Consider the following 23121-nt stretch of genomic DNA (forward strand, 5'->3'; position numbering starts at 1 on the left):
TTCACCTGTTAACAGCCACTACCCTCCAGCCTGGACACCATGCAAGACAACATCTCTAAAAGAAATATAAAATGTGTTTTTAAAAAGAAGCTGCACCTGTTAGAGGAACCCCTGGTTCTCAGGCCTCTGGTTTAATAAAACATGACTAAAGTGACTACATCTTTTTTTGTTGTTTTGAGATAGAGTCTCAGGCTGAAGTGTAGTGGTGCAATCTTGATTCACTTCAACTTCTGCCTCCCAGGTTCAAGTGATTCTCATGCCTCAGTCTTCGCCTAGCTGGGATCACAGGTATGCGCCACCGTGCCTGGCTAGTTTTTGTATTTTTAGTAGAGACAGGGTTTCTCCATGTTGGCCAGGCTGGTCTCAAACTCCTGGCCTCAAGTGATCTGCCCACCTAGCCTCCCAAGTGACTACATCTTAAAGTGCATAGCTGGGTACTCACAAGGTGCCCACAAGGTTAATGCTTATGGTCTGAAAATAGCTATATCCCAAGCTGACCACCAATTATAATTACAGAATATTTATGGCCATACGGAACACCTCCCACCAAGCCTGCAGGACGTCCAGATGCCCTAAGAGTGAAGCCCACTTTACTTAAAGATAACTTTAATGAGCAGGCTTAAAGAATTAATGGTCATTGATAGCACCAATAACCCCTACCTTTAGTGAGAACATCTGCACATTCCAAGTTTAATTATAGCTCCTTACAGTTTCTTTCTTTTTTTTTAAGAGATGAGGTCTCGCTCTGTTGCCCAGGCTGGAGTACAAGCACGAGATCTCAGACTGCAGCTTCCGTCTCCCAGGTTCAATCACTTCTCCCACCACAGCCTCCGGAGTAGCTGGGATTACAGGGGCTTGCCACCACGCCCAGGTAATTTTTGCATTTTTGGTAGGGACAGGGTTTCACCATGTTGGCCAGGCTGGTCTCGAACTCCTGACCTCAGGTGATACACCTGCCTTGGCCTCCCAAAGTGCTGAATTACAGGAGTGAGCCACCATGCCTGGCCAGTTTTTTTATAAGTAGAGGCACTAACAAAGGATCGTGCATTCTTCTCCTGCTTTCTGAGGACACCCCACTCTGTAATGGAGTAGTTTCTAATAAACTTGCTACTTTCACTGTGCTCTGTGAGTCACCTCTAATTCTTTCCTGTGAGATTCAAGAACCCTTTCTTGGGGTCTGGATGGGGACCCTCTTTTCTGGCAATGTGCCCACAGTGGAGAGAAGGACCCCTGGATGCTTTCCCATGAGCCTCTCCAACGTATTCTTTCTCCCCGCCTACTGCCCCAAACCTCCTCTTCAACATCACCCAGAGGTCCTGGCCCCTGTGGAGTCCCCCAGCCTAGCAGGGACCTCCCCATCTGTCCTCGAGCTGAGGATAAGCACTTCAGGAACAAGTTCGTTGGCTTGAGGAACTCTTTCCCTCTTGTCCTTCAGTCACAGGCTCCGCCGGGGCCCAGTCCTGGGCCAACAAGGAGCCTCAGCATTCAATACTGGCTCCAGACCCCACCTGACTCAAGACCCCACCCTTCAGAAACGCCGTGGGAGGGCTCCCTGCATGGGGTGCCAGCACTCTCATCAACAAAACCAACCAACCCTGACTGGTTAAAATCTATGTAAACCAAGAACTAGCAAGAAACTGGTTTTCATATGAGCCCTTAAGTAGGTATTTTAACTAAAATGAAATCAACATCTTGGAGAAACTAAAATATAACATGTCATCTTCTGGTCTCCTGGTTTCTCCCAAGTTTTCCAACATGGCGGTGACTGCCATTTATTTTGTCACCAAAGAATCACAGAAAAGGAAGAAACTAAACTTTTTAAGTCCTACAGTTTAAACTGTTTTTAATCACTAAATGTAGGTACCTCCTCCTGCAAGACTCCCTGGTTCTCCCTAATTCCAGTGAAACTCGGGAGAACCCTGGGCTTTGTACCCAGGACAGGGAGGGCAGAGAAGAATCCTACTCTCCATGGGGCGGCTGTGAAGCAGTTGCATCTGAAAAAATGTCTTCCTCAAGCTAAAAAGCTTCTGCACAGCAAAGGAAACAATCAACAAAGTGAAAACCCACACAACGGGAGAAAATATTTGCAAACTGTCCATCTGACAAGGGATTAATAACCAGAATATATAAGGAGCTCAAACAACTCAACAGCAAAAAATAAAAATAATCTGATGAAAAAAATGGGCAAAAGATTTGAACAGACATTTCTCAAAAGAAGGCATACACATGGCCAACAGGTAGATGAAAAAATGCTCAATATCACTAATCATCAGAGAAATGCAAATCGAAACCACAATGAGATATCATTTCACCCCAGTTAAAATGGCTTGTATCAAAAAGGCAGGCAATGGGTACAAAAAAATAGAATTAATGAATAAGGCTTAGTATTTGATGGCACAACTGGAAGACTACAGTCAATAATAATTTAATTGTACATTTCACAATAACTAAGAGTGTAACTGAATTGTTGGTCACACAAAGGATAAATGCTTGAGTGGATGGATACCCCATTTTCCATGATACGATTATTACACATTGCATGCCTACATCAAAACAGCTAATGTACCCCATATATACCTACTATGTACCCACAAGAATTACAAATAATAAGTAAATAAAGGCAGGCAATAACAGATCTGGTGAGGATGTGGGGAAAGGGGAATCCTCATACACTGTCAGTGGGAATGTAAATTAGAACAGTATGGAGGTTCCACAAAAAAAACTACAAAGAGAACTACCATTTGGTCCAGCAGTTTCACTGCTGGGTATATACTCAAAAGAAAGGAAATCAGTATATTAAAGAGATATCTGCCCTACCATGTTTATTGCAGCCCTATTCAAAATACAGAATCAACGTTAAGTACCCATCAACAGATGAATGGATAAAGGAAATGTGTTATATTTACACAATGGAATATTATTCAGCCATAAAAAGAGTGAAATCCTGTCACTTGCAGCAGCATGGATGGAACCAGAGGCCATCCATGAAATGTGAAATAAGCCAAGCACAGAAAGACAAATATCGCATCTTCTCTTTCATATGTGGAAACTAAAAATGTGGATCTCGTGATGACACAGAGTAGACTGCTATTAGCCAGAGGCCAGGAATGGGACAAGGGGGAGGCAAGGAAAGAGATACATATGTATTTATTACCACTGAGTTGTACATTTAAAAATGGTAAAGATTGTACATTTTTAAAAATTAAAAAGTAGAGGCCGGGCGCGGTGACTCACGCCTGTAATCCCAGCACTTTGGGAGGCTGAGGTGGGCGGATCACGAGGTCAGGAGATTGAGACCCACCTGGTCAACATGGTCAAACACCCAGTCTCTACTAAAAATACAAAAATTAGCTGGGCATGGTGGCGCATGCCTGTAATCCCAGCTACTCATGAGGCCGAGGCAGGAGAATCTCTTGAACCCAGAGGTGGAGGTTGCAGTGAGCCAAGATCACGCTACTGCACTCCAGCCTGGGCAACAGGGCGAGGCTCCGTTTCAAAAACAAAATAAAATAAAATAAAATTTTGAAAAAAAGTGAGAATAATGCTAGGATGAAATAGACCCTCAGGAAGAATACTGGAGTTCAAAAAACAAATTCACTGTGCATCTAAGAAAAAAATTAAACGTTTGATTTCTGTAGCTCCACTTTACAAAACAATAGCAGCAGCAGCAGTAGCAGCAGTAGGAGAGTAGTAGTTGTAGTAGTCGTTGTTGTAGTAGTAGCAGCACCAGCAGTAGTAGTAACTAGGTTTTGTGAGTGCTTATCACGTACCGGATTCCATCTGTGTTAAATGCTTTACAATTTAACATGGATAAACCACAGCCAATAGGAAATTTCACTTCACAATTTTTCCTTCTTTTTTAGCTGGTTAGAAATCTGCCTGTGTTTTCTTCCTGGCATGAGGACCTAAAATCATTTCCAATCCAGCAAGCAGAACAGCCCCTGCCAAAGCGAGAGAGAAAAATTCTTCCACATCATATATCTGGAGGCGGAAGGAGGGGACGTGCCCATTACTGTGTTAAAGGATTGAGAAGTCACTCAGTGTAGAAACATGTTTGAATATCTGAACCCAGCGTTTCCCAAATTTGACCATGGAGCGAGTATTTTTGTTTGTTTTCAAGACAGAGTTTTACTTTTGTTGTCCAGGCTGGACATGATCTCAGCTCACTGCAACCTCCGCCTCCCGGGTTCAAGCAATTCTCCTGCCTTACTCTCTGAGAAGCTGGGATTACAGGTGCCCACGACCATGCCTGGCTAAATTTTTTTTGTATTTTTAGTAGAGACGGGGTTTCATCATGTTGGCCAGGCTGATTTTGAACTCCTGACCTCAAGTGATCTGCCCACCTCGGCCTCCCAAAGTGCTGGGATTAAAGGCGTGAGCCACCGTGCCTGGCCGGAGCAAGTATTTTTGGGCATCATAGATGCCCAGACTCCTCAGTTTATACTTGCGAAAATGCTGATTTGGGCAAAAGAAGTTTTTGAGTCAGGCTGAGTTTTAACTCCTCCCTTTGGCAGCTGTTCACTGTCGGGCAACGTACAAAGGCTTTGTTTCCTTATCGGTGAGACCTAGGATAATATTGCCAACATTTAGTGTGAGGTGAAGAGCAGCTGATACTCAAGACATCTAAAATTCCTGGCACACAATAGATTTCCAGTAAATGACAGCTATTTTTATTATTTCTCAGAAGAAATAACACCAGCATAGCTCTAGACAACTCCAAATCCCTCCCCTTAGGGCACCTCAAACCTCTCCCTCAACACTCTAAATGCCCTTAGTCAATATATTATTAATAACTCAATTCTGTCCCTTCCGGGGATGAGGATGTGGTAAAAGAATTGGCCAAGGTGATCGTTAAAAAAAAATCCAACTCTCAGGTTCTCTGGACAACCGTTTAGGCAAGGCAGAGCCAGCCCGAAGGCTCAGGTGCTGGGTGGGCCTAGCAATGCCCTTGGGACCAGCCAGCAGCACAGAGGGGCTGGAGAAATGGGATTGAGGCTTAGGGAAATGATACTATGTAGAACTGCATTGTAGACTGTAGAGGAAATCCCTCCACTCCAGGCTGAGTCCAAATCCCTGGAAGCTACTGGACAACTCTAGATAACAGATAGCAAGCACAACAAACTGTGGTCTATAGACAATTTCGTCCTGCTCCTGGAGGTTCAACTGACTTCCCTTTACCCACTTTGCTTCCATTCACACATTAATTTTAATATTCCTAATCTATGACTCTATCTGCCTTCCCACTCTTCCCTTGAACTGGTGGATTAGTCCATTTTCACACTGCTGATAAAGACATACCCAAGACTGGGTAATTTATAAAGAAAAAGAGGTTTAATGAACTCACAGTTCCACGTGGCTGGGGAGGCCTCACAATCATGGTGGAAAGCAAAGGGCAACTCTCACATGGCGGCGGCAGACAAGACAGAATGAGAGCCAAGCAAGAGGGGAAACCCTTCATAAGACCATCAGATCTCGGCCAGGCCGAGGGCGGCGAGCGCGGCGGCTACCCTGGACGCGCTGCGCGGTCGCCTGCTCTGCGACTGCCGCCGCTCTCGCCCGGGTGGCGGCGAGGTGCTTGAGCTGGGGCTGCAGGAGGCGCTGGAGCCGGCCGTGCGCCTGGGCCGCTACCCGCGCACGCAGCTCGATGTGTCAGCGCTGCGGCTGTAGGACGGCGGCTCGGCCCTGGCCGTCGCGCTCAACGCCGCCGCTTCGCCCTGCCTGACGCGGGCGTGGAGATGTACGACCTGGTGGTGAGCTGCGGCCTGGGCCTCGCGCTGGGGCCCGCGCCCACTTGGCTGCTGGACCCCACGCGGCTCGAGGAGGAGCGCGCCGCCGCCGGCCTCACAGTGGCCCTCATGCCCGTGCTGAAGCAGGTGGCGGGCTGCTGGCTGCGGGGAGGGCGGCCTAATCGTGAGCTAGGCGGAGGCCTTACGCCTGGGCCTCGAGGGCCGCCAACCCTCGACCCCGTGCTGCAGCAGTGCCTGGTGCGGGCCGCCGCCCCGCCCTGAACCAGAAGCCTGAGCAAGGACGGACGCCACGCGGAGGACTGTGCTGCCACCGTCCCCTCGAGCAGAGTCAGCTGTGGTGTCAGAAGGGCTTTTGGGTTTTTGTTGTTTTGTTTTGTTTTGTCTTTTGAGACAGAGTCTAGCTCTGTCGCCCAGCTGGAGGGCAGTGGCACAATCTCGTCCCACTGCAGCCTCCGCCTCCTGGGTTCAAGCAGTTCTCTGCCTCAGCCTCCCGAGTAGCTGGGATTACAGGCGCCCGCCACTACGCCCGGCCAATTTTTGTGTATTTTCGGTAGAGATGGGGTTTCGCCATCTTGGCCAGGCTGGTCTTGAACTCCTGACCTCGTGATCCACCCGCCTCGGCCTCCCAAAGTTCTGGGATTATAGTGCGCCCGGCCCGGAAGGGCTTTTTACAAACCTCATTAAAGGAACTTTTCTACTTGAGCCAGCTCCCAGCTGCGACCCAGTTGAGGAAACCTGTGAGCGCAGCCTGACTCCCAAGTTGGAAACCACTTCAGCTGGTCTTACCTGGAAGCTGGTACCTGGAACTATTGTCATTTAAGGGATGGACCCTTTGCAGGCAGCCAGTGACTCCCTCCGATATAACTGAGCGACTTTGGAGAGGTTGGACAAGAGGGCTGTGCCTTCTCACTTACTGTGTCTGAGCCAAAAGAAAAACCCTTTTATATCTGAAGAAAAAAAAAAAATCAGATCTCGTGAGACTTATTCACTATCACAGGAACAGTATGGGGGAAATCACCCCATGATTGGGTTATCCCCCACTGGGTCCCTCCTGTAACACGTGAGAATTATAAGAGCTACGACTCAAGATGAGATTTGGGTGGGGGCACAACCAAACTATATCAACTGTGTTATAACATCTGCCTAGCTTCATCTCCAACTAACGTATAAAAAAGAATCTTTAATACATGTTCAGTGTTATATCTGTATGGGAGCTATTATTTTATATTTATGAAAATTGCGTTTTAAGAGTATAAAGAGAAGGTTTGTCTCCAGGAATAAACTTTTTGGTCTTTTGTTTTATAAACTAACCATGGGATGGAGTGTGTGTGATTGCCAGGAGGAGAGGGAAGTTGCTTTAGATTTTAAAAGACGTAAGAAACAGAATGGCCTAATGCAGTGCTCTCAATTTAGAAACCAACTGTTTACAGTCACTTTTTAGATAATTAGGAAGATTTAACTATGGACTGAGCAGTAGATTACTACAAAGAATTATTATTGGTTGTGTTATATCTGATAATGACAATGAAGGAACATAAGAAAATGTCCTTATTTTTGGCACACAAACTAGAAATGTAGGAGTGAAATATGATGTCTTGAATTTGTTATAAAATAATTGACAAAAAAGGATAAACGAAGAAAATATGGCTAAATGTTGATAGTTATTAAATCTGAGTGAATATTTTAAATAAATAAATAAAATATTTAGGATTTTATTGTATTTTTTCTCTACTTTTGCCTGTTTAGATTTTTTCTTTTTCTTTTTTTTTTTTTTTTTTTTTTGAGATGGACTCTCAGTCTGTCACCCAGGCTGGAGTGCAGTGGCTATCTTGGCTCACTACAACCCCCACTTCCCAGGTTCAAGCGATTCTCCTGCCTCAGCCTCCCGAGTAGCTGGGATTACAGGTTTGTGCCACCAAGCCTGGCTAATTTTTGTGTTTTTAGTAGAGACAGGGTTTTGCCACGTTGGCCAGGCTGGTCTCAATCTCCTGACCTCATGATCTGCCCACCTCAGCCTCCCAAAGTGCTGGGATTACAGGTGTGAGCCACTGCACCTGGCCAGATTTTTTTATTTAAAAAAAAAAAAAAAATCAGCCCCCAAAAACTTAACCAGAGCAATTCTGCTCCAGGCTCCAATCCTCCTTGTGTTGCTGATCCAGTTCACTCTCCTGATCACAATGACCCTCACACTTGGCTTCCCAAAGTGATAGTAGCTACTCCTGCATAACTGGGTCTCAAGCAACTTCCAGTTTCACACTTTGATCTGCAAAAACCAGCTCTACCGTATGTACCCTATGTCAACAAAAATAGTCGAACTCCGTAAAATATTTTAAGAGATTTATTCTGAGTCAAATATGAATGGCCTTGGCCCATGACACAGCCCTCAGGAGGTCCTGAGAACATGTACCCAAGGTGGTCAGGGTATGGCTTGATTTTATACATTTTAAGGAGGCATGAGAAATCAATCACATACATTTAAGAAATATATTGGTTTGGTCCAGAAAGGCAGGACAACTCAAAGGTGGTGGGTGGGGATGCTTCCAGCTTACAGGTAAATTTAAACATTTTCTAGTTGACAATTGGTTGAGTTTGTCTAAAGACCTGGGATCAACAGAAGAGAATGTCTGGGTTAAGATAAAGGGTTGTGGCCAGGTGCTGTGGCTTACGCCTATAATCCCAGCACTTTGGGAGGCCGAGGCGGACAGATCACGAGGTCAGAAGATTGAGACCATCCTGGCTAAGACGGTGAAACCCCATCTCTACTAAAAATACACAAAATTAGCCGGGCGTGATGGTGGGCGCCTGTAGTCCCAGCTACTCGGGAGGCTGAGGCAGGAGAATGGTGTGAACCCGGGAGGCGGAGCTTGCAGTGAGCCGAGATGGCGCCGCTGCACTCTAGCCTGGGCCACAGAGCAAGACAACCTCTTAAAAAAAAAAAAAAAAAGATAAAGGGTTCTGGAGACCCAAGTTCTTATTTGCAGAGGAAGCCTTCAGGTAGTAGGCTTCAGACAGAATAGGTTGTAAAACATTATCAGAGTTAAAGTCTGTGTTGATGTTAATGCTGGAGAGGTATAATGAGACATGTCCAACCCCCACTTCCTGTTATGGCCTGAAACAATCTCTCAGTTTAAATCTTAAAAGAGTCCTGGGTGAGGAGGAAGTCCATTCAGATGATTGAAGGGCCTTAGAATTTTAGTTTTGGTCTATATCTATAAACATGTAGGTCCTTGTGTTGAAGATGGGACCCCCAGTCAAGCTCCCCTTTCCCCAATCAAGCTCTCCTTTCCCCCAGGTAATTTTCAAGGAACCTCACAGCCCTTTGCTCCCATAGGACCTGGTTGACACCTCTCTTATTCAGTAGGAGAGATTTATCTGGCTTTCACTCCAGATATCTTAAGCAGAGTGGTAAGGTCTCTCTGGAGACCTTCAACCCTGAGTCCCATATGCAAATTAACTACTACCTTCTCTGTGGCCAAAGCAGGGTTTGATCTATTGAAAAGGGCTCCCTGGGCTCTGCTCTCTATTAAGGTTTAATAAGTATCAGAAACACATTAAAAGAGACCTGTACTCTCCTTACTGCATATGCATTTTCTTTCTTTCCATCCTGTGTATGCCAATAAACATTTAAGGATTTTGAGCACTAAAAAGATACGAATCTTGACTTAACCAATCTCCCTGATACAGGTATTATCCCATTAATGTTCTATAAAAAGCAATTATTGTAACCATCCCACAGGTTCTTCTTGCTCGCTGCCTAGACACAGACAATTTATCAAGCCGAGATTGCAATAGAGAAAGAGTTTAATTCACGCAGAACCAGCTGTACAGGAGACTGGCGTTTTACTATCACTCAATTCAGTTTCCCTGAAAACTAAGGGATCCAAGTTTTTAAGGACAATTTAATAGGTAGGGGCCAGTGATTCAGGAGCGCTGACTGATTGGCTTGGAGGTGACATAATAGGGAGTCAACATTGTCCTCTCGCACTGAGTCAGTTCCTGGGTGGGGACCACAAGACCAGATGAGCCAGTTTATTAATCTGGGTGGCGGCAGCTGATCCATCAAGGATCTGCAGGGTCTGCAAAATATCTCAAACACTGATCTTAGGTTTTACACTAGTGATGTTATCCCCAAGAGCAATTTGGGGAGGGTCAAAATCTTGTAGCCTCCAGCTCCATGACTCCTAAACCATAATTTCTAATCATGTGGCTAATTTGTTAGTCCTACAAAAGCAGTCTAGTACCTAGGCAGGAAGGGGATTTGTTCTGGGAAAGGGCTGTTAGTGTCTTTGTTTCAAAGTTAAACTATAAGTTCTTTCCAAAGTTAGTTTGACCTATGCCCAGGAATGAGCAAGGATAGCTTGGAGGTTAAAAGCAAGATGGAGTTGGTTAGGTCAGATCTCTTTCACTGTAATACTTTTCTCAGTTATAATTTTACAAAAACGGTTTCATTATTATTTCTACAAACCAAGACAAAATTTATTTTAAAAGTCAATGTCATTCCACCCCACTACACTAACCTGAGTCATAACAGAGCTCTCTAAATTAGTCATCTGTGTACACATGGACTTTGGTTTTTAACGCATATTGGAAATGTCATTTCCTTTATTCATCTTTTGAACTGACCCCATAAAATTCTTCATATCAAACAGTTCTCAACCACGTGGGCTAACAAATCAAAGCGGAAAGTAAAATAATGGTCACGTTCAATCATTTATTTGGCCCATGTGATTAAAATAAGTATTATAAGCCCTGGATTTATCTAGCCTTTAAACTTTTAGACAGAACTTTCACATACATTTTCCTGTAAGCTTATTGGACCGGTATTGCTATGCCAGTTGGAAAGATTCAGAAACAAGGCACAAATAAGTAAATATTTTAGATCAAACAGTATCAGAAAGCATTTGTGTTTAATTTTCAAAAAACAAATACAGTTGATTCTCACAATTCATGGTAGTTATGTTCTATAAAGTCACCACAAACACTGAATTACCAAATAATTCTCCTAGGGGAAACACAGAGTTATACGTTCCTGCAAGACCCGGTCACATTTTTATCAACTAATCACGATATAACCCTTTTTTGTGTGTGTTTCTGTATAAAGACACCTTATTTCTTATTTAACATACATTGTTGATTTATCAACATTGAACTCATGGTTAACAGCCCTGTGACTCATGCCTAAACAAAGCTTATCTAACACTCGTATTTTCCCTGGAAGTTATGTCACACAGCCTTTTTGTGCCTAGGAACACTGAACAGCACGCAGCACTCTGCTGGGGAGCCATTTTAAACAGTAAAATCACCAACAAAAAGCACAACGATGCAAAAAAGTGACACAAAAAGGACTTTGTTTATGTTATGAGAACTGGTTATGTTCTAAATGTTTGTGTCCCTCCAAAATTCATACACTGAAAACCCGACCCCCAAGGAGGTGGCATTGGGGGGGGGCCTTTGGGAAGTGTATTAGTCCGTTCTTGCATTGCTATAAACAAATACCTGAGACTGGGTAATTTATAAAGAAAAGAGGTTTAATTCGCTCACAAATCTGCGGGTTCTACAGGAAACATAGCAACTCGTGATTCTAGGGAGGCCTCAGGAAACTTACAATCACAGTGGCAGGCAAAGGGGAAGCAGGCACGTCTTACGTGTTGGCAGCAGGAACAAGAGGCAGAGGGGATGCTACACACTTTTAAACAACCGTATTTCATGAGAACTCACTCACTATCAGGAGAACAGCACCAACAGGGATAGTATAAAACCGTCATGGGAATTCTGCCCCCATGATCCAGTCACCTTCCAACAGGCCCCACCTCCAACATTGGGGATTACAATTCCACATGAGATTTGGGCAAGGACACAGATCCAAACCATATCAGAAGATGACTAGATCATGAGATCACAGCCCTCCTAAATGGGGTTAGTGCCCTACTATAAGGTGATTCTGTAAGTGGTACTCCAGAGAATTATCTTGTCTCTTCCACCATGTAAGGACACAGTGAGAAGATGGAGCCAATGAACCAAGAAGCAGGCTCTCCCCAGACACTGTATGTGTCACTGGCTTGATCCTGGACTTCCCAGCCTCCAAACCTGTGAGGAATAAAACATAAAGCAACTGTCAGATTCTAATAAAACATTCTGAGGATTACAACAACGAAAAGGCTGCAAAGGCCCAGACCCCTTCACCTTCATGGGAAGGACACAGGTTCTCTCTGGCTGCATTTCTGAGAGCATGGACTTTGTACCCACACCCCCAAGATGTTCTCAAAGGAATCAACTGGTTCTAGGGCAGCTTAGCTTGAGAAAGACTAAATATTGTAACATGATCTTGTTGGGGTACAGAACATGATACCCCACAATATGGCACTTTGGCATTCTGAGTACTTTGAAAATCGAAAGGCCTCAGAAATTAGCCTCAGAACCAAGGTCTTTCTCTGATCTCCCCCACTCCCCCCAACCCTCTCTCTGATCCTCTGTCTCTCCCAAAGTACAGAATGAAGCTGTTTTCTGAAGTTCCCTGCTCCACCTAGAAACTGAACCCCAAAGAGGAACACAATTGCTTTTGATCCCTTCCCTGAAATTTCATTAACCAGAGACAATCAAAACTCCTATCACAGAGGAAGACTGAAAATTAAGTAACACTCCTACAGCCCAAACTTTGTCCTAAACCATTGTTTGTCCTCTGGTCCCATTCAACTCCCAAAGAGAATTATTTACTTACCATTGTCTGAGCACTGGGTCCATTCTTTCCCCCTAAAAGTTATTCACCCCTGCAGTCCCCATTTCCTCTTCCTATACGAAGTAAGGAATGTAAGTATCTGAACCCCATTGGGTTACTGGATTATCATTCATCTGCAATTTCCTTGTGCTGTGCACGTTTAAATACATTTATATGCCCTTTTCTCCTAATAATCTGCCTTTGGTTAGTTCATTTTCAGCAAACCTTCAGAGGTTGAAGGGGGGAAGCTTTTCCTCTCTCCCTTATAGTCTTTTTTTTTTTTTTTTTTGAGACAGAGTCTCACTCTGTTGCCCAGGCTGAAGTGCAGTGGCATGGTATCGGCTCACTGCAACCTCCTCCTCCCGGGTTCAAGTGGTTCTCCTGCCTCAACCTCCCAAGTAGCTGGGATTACAGGTGCATGTCACCACACCCAGCTAATTTTTGTATTTTTTAGTAGAGACTAGGTTTCACCATGTAGGCCAGCTGGTCTCGAACTCCTGACCTCAAGCGATCAACCCTCCTCTGCCTCCCAAAATGTTGGGATTATAGGCGTGAGCCACCGCTGCCCGGCCCCACTTATAGTCTTAATGATCTGAATGCAAATTAGCATATTAAAGGTTCTAAGAAGCACATGAAAGGTCTTGCATAAAACAAGACCGCTTGCCTTTTCACATTTAATCCAATGTTTCCCAGAATTATTCACACAAGCTATATTGAAGCCAAGGCAGAAGAAAGTTCTGTTATCTGTGATTCCCATATTCAACTCATGTTATTTGCTATAGTTTGCATAGCCTAAGAAGCTGCCTGTGGTCGTTTCTGCAATCAGTTGAATTATCAATTTATTAAAATACAGCTTCAAGTTCTCACCTCAAAACCAATCACATTTGTAAAGTCAATTTACTGCCAAAACTGACTGTGATCTCCTTTCAGGGACAGGAAGATGAGGATTTTGATCAGGGACTCTAAGACAGTGAGAGTCCACAGATTCCCTTCTCTTCCACTCTGGTCTTAGGAAGTAGTCCTTTGGGCCGGGCGCAGTGGCTCGTGCCTATAATCACAGCACTTTGGGAAGCCAAGGCGGGTGGATCACCTGAAGTCGGGAGTTCAAGACTAGCCTGACCAACATGGTGAAACTCCGTCTCTACTAAAAATACAAAAAATAGCCAGGCGTGGTGGTGGGTGCCTGTAATCCCAGCTACTTAGGAGACTGAGGCAGGAGAATCCTTGAACCTGGGAGGTGGAGCTTGCAGTGAGCCAAGATCGCACCATTGCACTCCAGCCTGGGCGACAGAGCGAGACTCTATCTCAAAAAAAAAAAAGAAAAGAAAAAGAAAGTAGTCCTTTGGCAACTTGTCTCTAAATCCAGGATCTTCGAGGCAGAAGAATAGCCTTGCAGGAGGAGCAGAAAGCAGAAGGTCCTTCAGCCCTGTGTGGAAACAAACAGACCCTCACGCCCCACCTAGGTCTTACCCTTGGGGCCGTCTTGAGATTCCCTTCCCAGCAGGTCCACGCAAAGCTAAGTTACATCACTAAATAGACAGCTTATACTTTCTTCTCATTTCCAAACAATCCTCCATTCATAGGCTTAGCTTCAGAGAAGCCGTCGTGCCACAGGTAGGAGATGCAGCCGGGGCTGAGGAGGGCAGGCAGTTGAGGTGATTTCTCTTTCTCTTTGTGTTGCTTCATTAAACCTTCATTAAATTCTGCTCCAGAAAGGAGTCTATAACTGTTACTCGCAGAATATCTCCATTTAAAATCTTTTAGCCCCTGAAAACTCCAGTTGATTTTAGCTTGTACGATTCAGGCCAAAGATCATCTTCTAACTCAGAAGAACACACAAAAATGCCTTCCTCAGCCTGAAACTGGAAAAAGATCCTGCATCTGCTCTCAGCATGAATACAAAGTAAACCCACAAAGGGCTTCCTGTATTTAACCCCTTCTGTGTCCTGCCTCCTATGTTCTCAAACCACCTTTTTTTTTTTTTTTTTTTTTTTTGAGACGGAGTCTTGCTCTGTCGCCAGGCTGGAATGCAGTAGCACAATCTCAGCTCACTGCAACCTCCTCCTCCCAGGTTCAAGCGATTCTCCTGCCTCAGGCTCCCAAGTAGCTGGGACTACAGGCACCTGCCACCATGCCTGGCTAATTTTTTATTATTATTTTTTTTTTAATTTTTAGTAGTGATGGGGTTTCACCATGTCAGCCAGGATAGCCTCCATCTCCTGACCTCGTGATCCACCTGCCTCGGCTTCCCAAAGTGCTGGGATTACAGACGTGAGCCACCACGCCCAGCCCTTAGCCCACCTTTTACTCAGCCATTGTGCAAGTGGACTCTGATAGAACCTACGCTAGATATCCCTGTTTCCCTTACTTGCTGCCCCAGGGCTTTTCTGCAGCTAATGAGTGGGCCACCACCCAGAAACATTCAACAGCAGGTGTGCAAACCTAGAGCACAAGGGAGTTAACACCTCTGGAGCAGCTTTAATCAATGAGGGAGAGTCCGTAAGAAAATACGACTGTCTTCTTCTCCTCAAGAGAATCATTCCAAGATACAGTCTGCACAGCTCTTCAAAGGGTTCCTGTGGATGGTGAGGCCGTGACCAACCAGCTCCACAGTGCAATCTTGCATTCACTGGCTTTCTCTACCCTGTTTCCTTCTTCCTGCTCTCCCCTGCCCCAACTCCTGTTCCTTCAATCACTTCCCCAAATTAACACCAGCACACAACCCTTGTCTCAGGCTCTGGTTTCTGAGAAGAGGCAGGCTGAGATGGCTTCCTTCCATGAGATCCCATGGGACCATTCCCTGTAGCACACACAAAAGAAAGAAAGAAAAAGACTCCTTAAAAAAGTAATGTAGGCCAGGCGTGGTGGTGCACACCTGTAATCCTAGCACTTTGGGAGGCCGAGGTGGGCAGATCACCTGAGGTCAGGAGTTCGAGACCAGCCTGGCCAACATGGTGAAATTCCATCTCTACTAAAAATACAAAATTTAGATTTAGATATTTATCCAGGTATGGTGGTGCACGCCTATAATCCCAAAGTAAGTTTTGCTCATGACACCACTGGGAGTGGATGATTGAGTGCTCTGTGCCTGGCCTCACCTGGACCATGCTTTATGAGCCTTTTTGCAATACTAATTTTAATCGATATCATTTCACTGTATAGTGAAATTTATTTTTTGTATAGCCGTGTGACCGGGCACAGTGACTCACACCTGTAATCCCAACACTTTGGGAGGCCAGGGCAGGCAGATCACCTGAGGTCAGGAGTTTAAGACCAGCCTGGCCAACATGGTGAAACTCCATCTCTACTAAAAATACAAAATTTAGCCAGGTATGGTGGTGCACGCCTATAATCCCAGCTACTGGGGAGGCTGAGGCAGGAGAATCACTTGAACCCAGGAGGCAGAGATTGCAACCAGCCGAGATCGTGCCACTGCACTCTAGCCTGGGTGACAGATAAAGACTCTGTCTCAAAAAAATAAAATAAAATAAATAAACTGTAGCCATAAGTATAACTGCCTTGCTGAGTTCCATGAGTCCTAGCAAACTATTGAACCTGAAGGTAATCTTGGAGATATTCCCAAATCATAATCATAAAGTTTTGTGACCAGTGTTTCTTAACAATAGAGCATAATTGTATTTTGTATTACTAAACATTTTCCATCATTTCAATGGCATATATCCAATATATGACTATCCCCAAACGTACTTTACTATTATTACTTTACCTGCCTTACTACATTACGTTATCTCTATTATTGGAGTTTTAGATAGTAACTGAATTTTCCCTATGGAAATATTGCTGAGAATAACATAATTATAAGTAGATGTATTTGTTTATCCATCATTTTGACTTTATAATAAATACCTAGAAGTGGGATCCTCTATCAAATGGTAGCATATTTGCTTCACATTGCCAAAGGGTCTTCCCAAATATTTTCCCAGTTTACATTCCTCACACCCTTGACAATTCTGTGCATTAGCATTTTTCCATTTCTGCCAAATTAAGAGGTGGAAAATGCTATCTGAATATTAGTTTAATTTGCTTTAATTTGCACTTCATTGATTACTAATGGGAGTGGACAGCTTTTTCAGATGTTTTTATTAGTCCTTTGAGAACTCCCTGTCATTTAGGAAATTCTTGATCATTTTTTTTCCAATTTGCACCAATTCACACCCCCACCAGCAGTATTTGAGAATTCCCAATTAGACAAGGGCTGTATCAGTGTGAGCTGGACTCACTGGGGCAGACCCAGCAGGCGAGGCTGGGGTGCGAATAGAAGGGCATTTCCATCAGGGAAACTTGCATGTAGTGAGAGGCGGGTATATTTCAGAACCTGAGGATAAAGCAGCTGGGTGGGAGCAGAGGGTGGGTCAGGCTGAGCAAGAAACAGCAGAGATAGGTAGAGGGGTCTCAAGGTGGCAAGACTTGAATCATAGCCAGACCACTTATCCTGTGGACAGCAATAACCCACAACAGGTCCCTGTGCAAGGGAACAATTTACAACTATTGACTTTCTTGCTTGACCAAATATTTAAATTCTCAACATGTGTGGTATTGCTAAAAAGTCTGTTTACCTTCCACCCACCCAATCTCCCAAGCCTCCATCTGCTCAACTCTGCTCCTCAAACACACATCCATATCGCAGTACCTATACCACCACTCCGGCCCGGGCGACAGAGCAAGACTCTGTCTCAAATAATAATAATAATAATCACCATCATCATCATCATCATCATCATCATCATCATCATCATCTGGAAAATAGCTGCAGAAGTAACTCCAGCATGCATATTGGTCCCTGGGTTTCAATACTCAATACATCATATTAAATGCCTCCATCCTCTTTACACTAACCTGGATCGAAAAAGAGAAGAACTGGCATCCTGTGGACAGTAACTGTCGAGAAAGTCCTGAGATATATTTATTCATAAAACCAGGCATCCCAGTGAATCTGTTGGGCCATTTTTTAATAACTTCCATGTCTTCGTCTTAAATAAAACGTATTTCACAGTTTACTCCTGCCCTCCATCCTATTCCCTCGTCTTTGTTCTTCCTGCATAACTTTATCCATAGCTTAAGCGCTGAGGACACAGAGGTAAATGCTGTCACCTTTCACAGACTCTCAGTCCCTCCCTCTCATAATCCCTCCCCCATAGTGTTGTCTGTCACTCATGGCTCTTTGTGTGGGTGTGTGCATTGCTGTGTGATGCAATTCCGTCATATTCTCATGAAAACACATTCACAGCTGAGTTGAATCTATCATCCATGCTTGTCAGAAGCAGGGAGGCCTTTGTGCAATTCTCCTCTGGGTTACAGAAAAGACATAAACATGAAAAATGTGCTTTTAATTATATTTGCTTGGACTCCTACTCAAGTCTATTCTTTTTTTTTTTAGATGGAGTCTCGCTCTGTCACCAGGCTGTAGTGCAATGGTGCAATCTTGGCCCACTGCAACCTCCACCTCCTGGGTTCAAGCGATTCTCTTGCCTCAGCCTTCCGAGTAGCTGGGACTACAGGCGTGCCCCACCACACCCGGCTAATTTTTGTATTTTTAGTAGAGACGGGGTTTCACCATACTGGCCAAGCAGGTCTCGAACTCCTGACCTCGCGATCCGCCTGCCTCAGCCTCCCAAAATGCTTGGATTACAGGCATGAGCCGCCGCACCCGGCCCAAGTCTATTCTTAAAAGCCAGAAGAAGGGGCCTGACGTGGTGGCTCATGCCTGTCATCCCAGCACTTTGGGAAGCCAAAGCAGGTGGATCACCTGAGGTCAGGAGTTTGAGACCAGCTTGGCCAATATGGTGAAAACCCGTCTCTACTAAAAATAAAAAATTTGCTGGGTGTGGTGGCATGCTCCTGTAGTCCAAGCTACTCAGGAGGCTGAGGCAGAAGAATCGCTTGAACCTGGGATGAGGAGGTTACAATGCGCCAAGATTGCGCCACTGCACCCCAGTCTGGGTGAGAGAGTGAGACACCATCTCAAAAAAAAAAAGAAAAAAAAGAAGAAAAAAAGCCAGAGGAAGGACCCATTAACAGCAATCACAGCCCCACAACCAGCTTTGAGGCAACAACAAGGATCTCTGGTTCTAATTTTTCTTCCTAAAATCCTCTGGAGGCAGCACTGAAGACACCATACAGCAGGTGGGGTGATTAAGTCAATTTCCGGGAAACAAGCCAACAGGTTGCATTGTGGTTTAGAACAACAGCCGTGATTAAATAGAGTCTTTGTCCAAACCCCGATTCCATGGTACTCATACTAAGATGCTTCAATTCAATTCTGCAAATATTTATTGAGTGCCTGCTATGTGGCAAGCACAGTGCATGGCGCTGGAGCTAAAAATGAGTGATGAGCCTCTTCTCTCTAGAAGCTCATCCTGACAGGCAGACAGGACACACCCTAAGTGACTCTATTACTCAGGAGCCTATAGTAGGTGCTAATTTAAGGGTTCAAACAGAGGTGCAATGAGGAAAGACAGAAAGGAAACAGTAATCCGAGAAGTAATCCGAGAAGCAGTGGAGCTTAAGAGGTAGGAATTGGAACCCAGAGCCAGTTGACTGGCTTAACACTCTCAACCATTTGACTTAATCTCATTAATCCTCAACTTCAATCCTCAACCTGTAATATTAGCATAATTCTAGTAACATCTTTATTGTGTTGTTCTGGAAAGGATTTTTCAAACAGTGGATGTGTCCTTCTCAGCACAGTGCCTGGCACATAGTAAGTGCTCAGAGTAAATGTTCGATAGCATCAGGGCAGCACACAATAACTTCTTTGAAAATTATAATAGGATTTTCTATGACCTCTGAATGTTAATTTTGGAAATGTTCTTAATTCTGGAGGAATCTCAAAAGACTATGCTAAGTGAAATAAGCTAGAAACACACCAGAAAACAAATATTGTATGATTCTACTCACATGAAATAGCTAGATTGGCATATTCATAGAGACATAAAGTAGAACAGAGGTTACCAAGGGCCAGGGTGGGTGTAGCAGGGCAGGAATGAGGACTGGCTGCTTAATGGGTACAGCTTCTGTTTGGAGTGATTAAAAAAAATGGAAATAGATTATGGTGATGGTTATACAACATTGTGAATATACTTAATGCCACTGAATTTTACACTTAAAAGTGGTTAACATGACAAATTTTTATGTAACATATTTAAATAGATACAGATGATAGATGGATAGATAGAAGATAGATAGATAGATAGATAGATAGATAGATAGATAGATAGATAGATAAATAGATAGATCAATCTAAGTACAATGAAAAAAAATTTGTTTTTGGCTTTCCATTGTGGAAGAAAAATACAAGTTCGTAACCATTTTCTTACTGAATAAAGTTTTTCTTTTAGTCCACCAAGTCAGTTCCCATGATGGGCACTGCAGGATTCTGGTCCTACAGAGTTGCCCACTATTCCCTTGGGTGGCCTGCACCCAGCTCTTGCCTCTGGCCCTTCCCCAGAGTCCCATTTAAGAATGATCTGGACACTCTCAAACCCAAGCTCCTTCAGAGGTGGTTCTGCTATTTTCAATAGAAAATCCTATTATAATAATTTTCAAATGGGCAGACATATATACATATGAGGACGCTGCAGAGCCCGAGAACCTTGCACAGGTGTGCGTGCTGCTGCAAGCCTGGGAGTTGGGAGAATGAAGGCAGCCTCCTCTGGGGTATAAGGAGAGACGGAAAGAATTAAAAATGTGCTTCTAATTGCACCTGGGCTAGTCCAGCCTCAGGCATGGTCATGGTTAACGTTATGTGTCAAGTTGCCTGGGCCACAGGATGTCTAAACATTCTGTCAGACATGATTCTGGGGTTACCAGCAAGGGTGTTTCAGGATGAGATCAACATTCGAACTGGGGCTGAGTGAAGCAGATTGCCCTCCCCAATGTGGTGGGCACCATCCAATCAGTCAAAGGCCTGAATAGAACAGAAGAGCAAAGTAAGAAAGAAATTACTCCTGCTTGACTGCCTTCTAATTGGGACTGCAGCTTTTTTCCTGCCTTTGGACTAGAACTGAAACATCAGTTCTTCCTGGGTCTCCAGCTGCCACTTCCCCTGCAGATCCAGGGACTTGCAGGCTCTCTTAACTGTGTGAGCCAACTTCTGAGAATACATTTCTGTCTCTGTGTATGCATCCTATGGATTCTGTTCCCCTAGAGAACCCCCAGGAATACATGCGTGGTTTACATCTGAAAACAGAGCACATCCCTCCACAGGCTGAGTTTGGGGTAACTTTTCTCCGAAGTCATGACCTAAATGCAAAATAACTGGGCCAAAAAGGAAGTCCATCAAAAAGATAGACTTTTTGGAATTTTTCCTTTAAATCTCTATTCGTTTCTTAAGGCTAAATGAATTTGGATACCATAAAAAGTACTTTTCATGCTTTTCTGATAAATCCAGGAAAAGGTATGGGATATATATATATGTATATATACACACACATATATATCCATATATACACACATATATACATATACACACATATACGCATATATACACACACGTATACACACATGTACGTACATATACACACATATGTATATATACACACATGTACGTACATGCACACACATATGTATTTATACACATATATGTATATATGTATATATGTACATATATACACACATATACGTGTATATATATACACACACGTGTGTGTGTGTGTGTGTGTGTTATATTTGGTTAATGTCAATCAAGTGTTGTGAGAAACAGCCTCTCATGGGGCAGAACATCCCAGTGAGCAGCTCAGGCTCCTGGGTTGCCTAGCACGTTACCTTCAGAAGCCCTGTGACACGTGTGGTCACGTAGCACCCCAAATCCCTCTCTGTAAAATACCTCTGATATTGCTTCCAGCTCCATAATTCCAAAATAAAGTTCTATGAAATGTACACTAAATAAAAATAGAAATAATTACATATTTGTGACTGTGCATCGATTTACAGATTTACAGACTCATCATTCAAAGCTTGATATCGGCGTCAACTGACATTTGGTAGCAGCAATATCTCACTTCTTAAGGCTTCCTGATGCTGGCTACAAAGCTTAGTGCTTTATGTGAGGTTCAATTTTTTTACTTTTTACATTTTTATTTATTACTTATTTTTTAAAGAGATGGGGTCTCGCTACGTTGCTCAGGCTGGAATGCATGATAAAACTCCATCTCTACTAAAAACACAAAAATTAGCTGGCTGTGGTGGCGAGCACCTGTAGTCCTAGCTACTTAGGAGGCTAAGGCAGGAGAATCCCTTGAACCCAGGAGGTAGAGTTTGCAGTGAGCCGAGATCACACCACTGCACTCCAGTCTGGGTGACGGAGTAAGACACCATCTCAAAAAAGAAAAAAATAATAAAAATAAAACTGATGGCAATAGGTGAATAAAACAGAAGCAGAGCAACATGAAAAAAAATCTAGATATGAAGTTAGATTGAAAGAGAGCCCATGGAGACCTCTCTGGCACAGGTCACAGTCAATACGTAAGCCTTGGCCTCAAACTTTACACTCACCAATTCACAAGATGTCAAACTCCTGTCCACCACATACTGCAACTAAAGGGTGTGGAGTGTTATTGTCTCATCTGAGGCTGGGGAAACCCTGCACTCATTCGTATGTACTCCTACATAATCATCAAACAGATTTGTGCAGTGGTGTCTGCACAGTGCTCAGCAGTCCATGGAGTTTTATTTATTTTCATCTATTTTTTTTGAGATGGAGTCTCACGCTGTCATCCAGGCTGGAGTGCAGTGGCACAATCTCAGATCACTGCAACCTCCGTTTCCCAGATTCAAGCGATTCCCCTGCCTCAGCCTCCCGAGTAGCTGGGATTACAGGCACGTGCTACCACGCATGGCTAACTTTTGTATTTTTAGTAGAGACAGGGTTTCGCCATGTTGGCCAGGCTGGTCTCAAATTCCTGACCTCAAGTGATCCGCCCACCTCAGCCTCCCAAGGTGCTGGGATCACAGGCGTGAGCCACCACGCCCGGCCGTCCATGGAGGTTTAGAGGCCACCGTGGAAGAGGGGAGAACAACACAGTGAACACCTTCTGTGTCTGCTTCCTGGGTGTGCCAGAACAAAGACGAACTTACTGTCTCACAGTTCTGGAATCTGGGATGTCCAAGATCAAGGCGTTGGCAGCGCTAGTTCCTTCTGAGAGCTGTGAGGAAGAATCTGTCTGCGCCTCTCTCCTCTTCCAGTGGTTTGCTGGCCGTAAACCATTGATGCTGTGTCCGGAGCTGCACGCCCCGGCCATAGCGAATAATAATTGAGGATTAAACGCCTGAGCTCTATTCATTTCCACCCCACACCTTCTCCCTATCTTTGCCTTTTTTCCCCTGTACTAATACCCCATTAAAGATGGCGCTCTTCCTGCTTCTTCTTCACTCACTTTTCCCACGCCTGGGAAAATTGTTACTTAATAGCGCAAGCGCAACATGACGTCCAACCGGAGAAACCGAAACTAACCTGGCCACACCCTCGGCAATGAGATCATTTCCGCCTTAGCCCAACCCCTTCCCTTCCAAGTGTATATAAGGCAGTGCATTACTGCCATTAAACGAGACTTGATCAGAGCACTGTCTTGTCTCCATTTCTCGTGTCTCTTGTTCCCCAAATTCCCACCCCCTCCTCCAGGGCCTGCTCTGACTATCCCG

The 23121-nt window shown here is 44.3% G+C and overlaps 1 long non-coding RNA gene and 1 pseudogene across 2 annotated transcripts in view; one reads left to right on the forward strand and one right to left on the reverse strand.

The window, feature by feature from the left end:
• Positions 1 to 1181: 1181 nt before the first annotated feature.
• On the forward strand, positions 1182 to 6008 carry LOC100424996 (exosome complex component MTR3-like; annotated as a pseudogene).
• A 4629-nt stretch (positions 6009 to 10637) lies between these two features.
• The window catches only part of LOC144340011 (uncharacterized), a 35788-nt gene continuing 23304 nt past the window's right edge, over positions 10638 to 23121 (reverse strand). The window contains exons 1-2 of one of the 2 annotated variants that reach the window (XR_013415689.1): positions 13933 to 18004; positions 10638 to 11834 (exon numbers count right to left, since the gene is read on the reverse strand). This is a non-coding gene — a long non-coding RNA (uncharacterized LOC144340011). Of the gene's footprint in view, positions 11835 to 13932; positions 18005 to 23121 lie in introns of those variants that run through there. The other variant, XR_013415690.1, reaches the window with a different exon arrangement.

This window comes from Macaca mulatta, chromosome 3 (genome assembly GCF_049350105.2).
Source record: "Macaca mulatta isolate MMU2019108-1 chromosome 3, T2T-MMU8v2.0, whole genome shotgun sequence".
Classification (NCBI taxonomy): domain Eukaryota; kingdom Metazoa; phylum Chordata; class Mammalia; order Primates; family Cercopithecidae; genus Macaca; species Macaca mulatta.